Source organism: Rattus norvegicus, chromosome 17 (assembly GCF_036323735.1).
Source record: "Rattus norvegicus strain BN/NHsdMcwi chromosome 17, GRCr8, whole genome shotgun sequence".
NCBI classification, from domain to species: domain Eukaryota; kingdom Metazoa; phylum Chordata; class Mammalia; order Rodentia; family Muridae; genus Rattus; species Rattus norvegicus.
In genome coordinates this window covers 24629990-24637831 of record NC_086035.1, presented here as the reverse complement: position 1 = coordinate 24637831, position 7842 = coordinate 24629990, and positions in this window count along the sequence as shown.

Sequence of the window (7842 nt, the reverse complement as noted above, 5' to 3'; positions counted from 1 at the left end):
CTTGTCTCTTCTTTTGGTTTTCTATATCCAGGGTTGTTTCCATGTGTTCTTTCTTGATTGCTTCTATTTCCATTTTTAATTCCTTCAATTGTTTGATTGTGTTTTCCTGGAATTCTTTCAGGGATTTTTGTGACTCCTCTCTATGGGCTTCTACTTGTTTATGTTTTCCTGGAATTCTTTCAGGGATTTTTGCGATTCCTCTCTGTAGGCTTCTACTTGTTTATTAATGTTTTCCTGTGTTTCTCTAAGGGAGTTCTTCATGTCTTTCTTGAAGTCCTCCAGCATCATGATCAAATATGATTTTGAAACTAGATCTTGCTTTTCTGGTGTGTTTGGATATTCCGTGTTTGCTTTGGTGGGAGAATTGGGCTCCGATGATGCCATGTAGTCTTGGTTTCTGTTGCTTGGGTTCCTGCACTTGCCTCTCACCATCATATTATCTCTAGTGTTACTTTGTTCTGCTATTTCTGACAGTGGCTAGATTGTCCTATAAGCCTGTGTGTCAGGAGTGCTGTAGACCTGTTTTTCTGTTTTCTTTCAGCCAGTTATGGGAACAGAGTGTTCTGCTTTCAGGCGTGTAGTTTTTCCTATCTACAGTTCTTCAGCTGTTCCTGTGGGCCTGTGACTTGAGTTCACCAGGCAGGTCGCTTGGAGCAGAAAAGTTGGTCTTACCTGTGGTCCCAAGGCTCACATTTGCTTGTGGGGTGCTGCCTACGAGCTCTCCGAGGGGGCAGCAACCAGGAAGATCTGCGCCGCCCTTTCTGGGAGCTTTCGTGCACCAGGGTTCCAGATGGTGTTTGGTGTTTTCCTCTGGAATCAGTAATGTGTGCAGAGTGCAGTCTCTTCTGGTTTCCCAGGCATGTCTACCTCTCTGAAGGTTTAGCTCTCCCTCCCACGGGATTTGGGTGCAGAGAACTGTTTATCTGGTCCGTCCCTTCAGGTTCCGGCAGTGTCTCAGACGCAGGGGACCCGCTGCTGCTGTGCTCTTATCCAAGGGAACCCAGAGGCAGTATACAATTTCCTCTTGGGCCAGGGATGTGGGCAGGGGTGGGCAGTGTTGGTGGTCTCTTCCGCTCTGCAGTCTCAGGAGTGCCTACCTGTCCAGGCGGTGAGGGCTCTCTCCCACGGGGTTTGGGAGCAGAGATCTAATAGCCTTTTAAAGCCACAGACTACTTGCTTCTCAGACCAAGCAAGTCTTTCTCTACCTGCTCTCAAATGCCTTTGAAGCAGAAGCAATAACACAGCAACCACTTCTCACTCCCTTTCCCCTTCCCTTTCCCCTTCCCCTTCCCCTCCTGCTCCCCTCCCCTCCCCCCTCCCCCCTTCCCCACTTCCCTCCATCTTAGCATCTATTGCATTTTGCTTCCTTTTGCACAGCCCACGTAAACAAAGCCTTCCTCTCATCTTTTGTTGGGAAAATTGCAGCCTTATCCTTCCCTAATGTCAGGTCTTCAAATGGGTAAATGATAGCCTTTGTCACAAGGTGCAGGTTCTTAAAGATGTGCTCATAAACACTAGCCATTCCAGAAGCATCCTACCCTAAACTCAAAATTCAAGTTTCCATTTTGAAAAGAAAATATTTTCTGGGTGTATTTTTTTTCAATGAAAAGAAATTTAGATATGTTGTATTCACTGGTAATGGTAAAGAGTCAGGGCCCAAAAAGTTCTAACAGAAGTTAGAATGGGCCTGAACTGACGCCAGCAAAGTCTCAGAAGAATTCATATATTCAATTGCTTCTTTAGGTTAACCTCTAGGAAGCTGTTTTTTTTTTTTTTTTTTTTTTTCATCCAGAGTTATCAGGGTCTGGAGAAATGTCTCAGGTTTTCAGAGCACTCCTTCCTCTTGAACAGGACCAGAGTTCAGGTTCCAGAACACACATGGCAGCCTAAAACCCTCTGTAGCTCCAGTTCCACGTGATCTGTCACCCTCTTCTGGCATCCAGGAGCACTGCACACATGTGGTGCATGCACATACAGGCAGGCAAACAACTATACACAGAAAAATCTGTAAAGCTAAAAAGAAAAGTGTTGGCAGTTTTGTGATGCCATCTTGTTACTCCCTTACCTTTATGAGTTAGATGAAAATACCTGACACGGTTTATTGGAGGAAAGCTTTTCTTAGGGGAGCATGGTTTCAGGGATTGTCTACAGTGGCTTCTCTACATATCCTTGGGCAGAAGGTCCATGGTGGAAGAAAACGTCAAGGAGAGGGCTTTTCACTTCACAGTATCCGGGAAGCAGGAAAAGTCCTGACCCCAAAAGGATTGTAATATGTCACACTAGCTTGACTTCCAAATACCTCCTCCTCCTCCTCCACCTCCTCCCCCTCCCCCTCTCCTCCTCCTCCTCCTCCTCTCCTCCTCCTCCTCCTCCTCCCAAATCCACCCTTATCTGCCCCAAAGCAACTGTTAAACAGGTGTTTAAATTATTAAGAAACTTGGTTCCCGAGAGAAGGAAGTAAATATAGACGGGCTTTCCAGGGTTACGTGAGTCGAGTCATATAAGTACTCAAAACTCTCCACTCTACATAGCTATACCAAAGAGGAAAGTTACGTTGTGGCAAGTTTCAGCAAGCTCGCATACGTGATGGTATCACTCAAGCATAGACCTGCAGTGATCTGTCTTCCTTCAGCTGAAGTCAAGAGCGATTGTTGGCTCTTCAAATGTTTATGCAACTCAAATACACTTCTTCCAGAGCTGCTTTTCCAAGCCATCCTACTACACATTTAGTAACCAGAGATATTTGGAGGTTATCCCAATTAAATGTTTCCTTATCGGTAATCCAAGAGCCACAGCTGCAATTGTTAATGTGAGGGCCATGTGGCCGGAGGCAAATACTGTGGGTTTTTAGTCCTGACTGTTTTACTTAGCAGCTCAATGACTTTAAGCGGGTTACTTAAATTCCTATGCCTCAGTTTCCCCATTGATACAAGAACAACAGTGTTTATTTCACAGGGATGTTGTGGAGATTGTGTGGATTAAAGTAAGTGCCCAAGCTTATAAATAAAATGATGACTGGCCTAGCACTACCCAATATTTGTTAAATTCCCTACAGGAAAGGATCAAGGAGACAGAGTCCAACATAGGAAACTGAAACAGCCTTAACAAAACATCAAAGAAAGAGCTTATCCTTCCTTTAAGAAAATGGTGGAAGAAGTAGAGAAACCCCAGGCCACAGAAAGGCAGAGGTGCAGGATGAGAGAAAAAAAGCACTGAAGAGTATTAACTCCATTTCCCACGTGGAGCATGGGGACAAACAAGCTATGTCCCTTGTGCTGACAAGTGAGGAACCAGAGTTGGGCATGTGGAAGCCTCAGCTAAATCCCAAGCCATGCTCATTCTTCCTGCTGTGCTCACGTGACCCTGCATTCTCATCTAACACTTGAGGGGTCAAGGTGCCCATCGCTAGGTCTTGTTGCAAGCTGGTGTGTGTGTGTGTGTGTGTGTGTGTGTGTGTGTGTGTGTGTGTGTGTGTTGAGACAGATTTTTCTTTGTCCTGGAGCTGGCAAAATAAGCTGGCCAGAATCCCCATCTGTTCCCACCTTCCCAGAGCTGGGATTACAAGTCTATGCTACCATGCCTGGCTTTCTTATTTGACTTCCTTGTTTTATCCTGTTGGTGTGATAAAAACACGAGAACCAAAAGCAACAATAACCAAAAGCAACTTGGGGAGGAAAGAGTTGATTTGGCTCATACATTCATCACAGTCCACCACTGAAAGGAGCCCGGGCAAGAACTCAAGTAGGAACTTGAAGCAGAAACCGTGGAGGAACTGGTACTTGCTGGCCCACTCTATGGCTCATACTTAGCTAGGTAATTATTTATCCAGCCCAGGCGCACTGGCTGGAGGAATGGTACTGTCTATGGTAAGCTGGGGCCCTCTACATCAATTGATAACTAGTCCCTCACAGATGTAACAACAAACCAACGGGATTTGGACAATTTCTCAACTGAGGTTTCTCCTCTCAGATGACTGTATGCTGTGTCCAGGTGAGAATGAAGACCCACCAGGACACTTGGATTCTAGTGATCAGAATCAGGTCCTAGTGCTTGCAAGGCAAGAAAATATTTTGCCAACTCAAAATATTGACATGACATGGAACCTGATTGGCTAGGAGTTGAGGTCAGTAACTTATCTGTGGAGACTGATACTTGATAGGGTCTGACTCAGTGTTTCCCAGGTAGGTTCACTTTCAGTCCTCATGTCTGGGTTCTGATTATATATTGCTCTCATAGCCTCTAAACTCCAAAATGAAAACATCGTGGAGCAAACCAGGTAAGTGACTGATATCCTTTCAGTGGGACAGAACACTGACCGAAAACCCTTGTCCGCAGGGTCACTTTATCCTACGGCCACATTCATTCCCTCCAAAAAGCTTGAAACCGGGGCTGGGAAGACGGCATCTTTGAAGTGCACACAGAGAGACAAACCACACCAAATTGTTTCTCACATAGGCCAGGCTGCAACCAGACAGAACCTTATTAACCTTGGAGCTTTAGAGCCTCGCCCTCCAGCATGGGCTCAAGCATGCTGAGGGGTTCAAGCCAGCCTCTTTCTGGAACCACTCTGATCATCTATTTAAGGGGGTACCCCGGACTTTTATAGGAACTAAGCTGTAGTAGTGAGGAAAGCATATAGGAGCCAAGGGGGATATTTGGGGAGGAGATGTAAGGAGGAAGAGTAGAGCATGCGCACAGGTACTGTGAACAGGAAAGGGGAACATGGAGAGGAGGGACTTTAACTGGGAAGGGTTGGGATAATACAGAGGGGGTACAAATGAAGGAAAGACAACACTAAAGATGCTTTTATAGGCATAGGGCAACACATTACTGCATTAGTGTGTGTGTGTGTGTGTGTGTGTGTGTGTGTGTGTACTTTAAATGTGTACTTTAAATATAATTATGCTATACAGGATGATAATGTTCACCTTAAAATCCATGGACATTTAACAAAACTCCCAGTGCCAAGCTTTGGGAAACTTCCTTTCAAGTTGTTGGTCATAAGGGTTCAAAACACTCCTGAAACAATGTTGGCTACTGCCATTGCTCTTGGCTGCCTCCCAGAACGTGAAGGCAAGACCATATGGCTGAAGACACCACTCACTTTAGATACAGGACTTGGAGGAAGTAAACTGGAATTAACCTAGAAGCCTCCTTCCTGAAGACTAACTCTTATTGTATCAGAAGGTGTTAGGCAAACCGCCAAGGGAGAAAAGTAGTCAATAGTCTGACCCAGCTCTAAAGCCTATGAACTGCAATGATGGTGAGATATTCCCAAAGGTACCATAGTGGCACTTTCGTCTCGAGGGTATCTAACAGTTGTCTAATTAAATTTAATGCCCTCTTAATGGGTGGATATTCGTGCCTGGTACTCTAAACCTAGCCAAGTACTTGTGGTTGGAAAGGTCTTAGAGAATTTATTACTGCTACTTCCTAAACCAATATAGTTTCTAATTTTGACTTTTCAGAAACAAAAGTCATGTTTCACCCATAAAAAGCAAGCTATAGAGGCCACAGTGAGATTTGGCTTAGACACAATCTGACGTAGTTCATTCCAGATCCAAATCTCGAAATAACTAAAGGGTGATTGAGTGGATTTCCTGTGGTCTCAGACCCCATACATTCTCGTAATCTCTGGCACGGAACTGATTTTAAGTGTCTCACGTAGCACAAACTTGAAGTGGTGTCTGACAAGTACATATATTCAGTCTTGATTTACAGGAAGTAATAATTTACAGTCAATAGTCAAGATAGAGAGATAAGGCAGTGGGATGTTTGGTCAGAGGATATCAATTATGAGGAGAGTAAATTCAGATGTATTAGGAAGTATGATGATGACCTGCTGGTTATAATGTCCTGTCTCCTTAAAAATTGCTGACAGGAGATTGTGTTACCATCACAAATAGATATGTGAGGCAAATCACCTATGATTTAGTTATAGATGCAAATATATCATAGTTACATGTTTGAAAACATGTTCTGTATTTGCTACACAGCTTCTCCTTACTGTGACAAAGTACCTGAGATAGTAATCTTATAAAGACAAAAGGTTCTGGTCCATAGCCCATTGCATTCATTATTTCTGAAATGTTGGCAAAGGAATATGGGTCAGTGACAGGGAATGTATGGCAAAAACAAAGCACTTACCCCACTGGCAGCAGCCACCACAAGAGGAGAAAAGAGAAGGGAGCTTGGGTCCAGAGTAACCAAATGTCTTCCATTAAGTCCTGTTTCTTTAAGGTTCTCCCACCTACCAATATGGCCACAGGCTGGAGACCATGGCCATCACCTATGGTCCATTGAGGAAACTCCAGCTTCAGTTTATAGCAATGTCAAAAGTATGTGCTATGCTAATTTGTCAATGAAAACTAATTTTGAACAAGCTTTTGTAAAGAGGCAAGTAGGCGTTTTACCAAGGAAGCCTATGACAGGTTGTTTCCACATTGGCACTTGCAAAGCATAAGGCACGTGACTTGCTTTTGGTGGCACATGGCTAAACTGTTCCTTTGATATCCTCTTTCCATCGTTCACATACATGCAACCTCTGCATCTGCCTTGTGTGTACCTGAAAAATGAGTTTTCCCAGTGACTTTGTAGCAGATGGTGGCAGGTTTCTTGAGCAATTACCCAGAATTAAACTTCCGGTGGGCCTCAATAACCAGGGGAGTGATTTGTTTCCAATTCAACAAATTAGGAAAGTGGTACTTTCATAAATTATTTACTTTTGATCCCTCTAACAATCAGACTAATGGTTTGAGCAGAGTCCTCTTAGGGCATGGGAATAAAGTTTTAGAAACAGGTGGCTAGAAAAATTATTCTAACTAATCGGCCTGTTTTATTTAAGCTCCACTCACAGTAATTTTTAAACTCAGTTGTTTGGTTTATTGATCATCTACTGTGTTTGGCAATATACCAAGTACATTTTGGGGTGGTACATGGAGATGCAGGGAAGGTAACATCGTAAGAGAAAAACCGCATTCTCCACCTTCAACTTCCTCACGGTCTGTCTCTAGAATTCTACATTCCCAAGCATACAAAGCAGACAGCAATACACACAGGGTGAGACTGAAAACACTGGGTGAGCGTCCTGAGGAGCTACAGAGCAGAGAGCTAAAGAACGAAGTGGGCTCGTTTTTCAGATTGTCATACCAGTCTTGGACAGTAGTGTGTCGGCTGGAGAGATGGCTCAGTGTTAAAGCACTGGCTGCTTTTCTGGAGGACCTGGGTGCAGAGCTCAGCACCCACGTGGGAGCTCCCAACTGCACATAATGCCAGGGGATCAGATGACCTCTTCTGGCTCTACAACTAATAAGCACTCATGTGGTACACAGACATACATGTAGGCAAAGTTTATATGTATGTGTGTGTGTGTGTGTGTGTGTGTGTGTGTGTGTGTGTGTAGATAGATAGATAGATAAATAGAAATTTGGACACGTAAATACATGTGTGGGTGTTTATAAAAAGTACTACACACAAAACAGGAGCTTACACAGAAACACAGAGACACACTCACCCAGACATAGACATACGCACATGCTCTCATACACACACACATGCACACCATATACAGCCACAGACACACACATACACTGGGATACTAGTGAAGCCTCTCTGTTATAAAACTCACCATCTGAATCAACCTCCAGGAGCACTGGTCTCCTTCGAGAAGAGCAATTGGAACCAAGGTCACATAGCTTACTCCACTCAAGCCCAAATGCCACTCTACCTGGGGGTTACAGGGTGCATATCTTAGAGACGTGTGGAAGAGAGACATTGCACTGGTGGATGAAGCCAGGATACTCCTGAAAGACTGGGATGCCCTGTGAGCCCGGTCTGTATTAC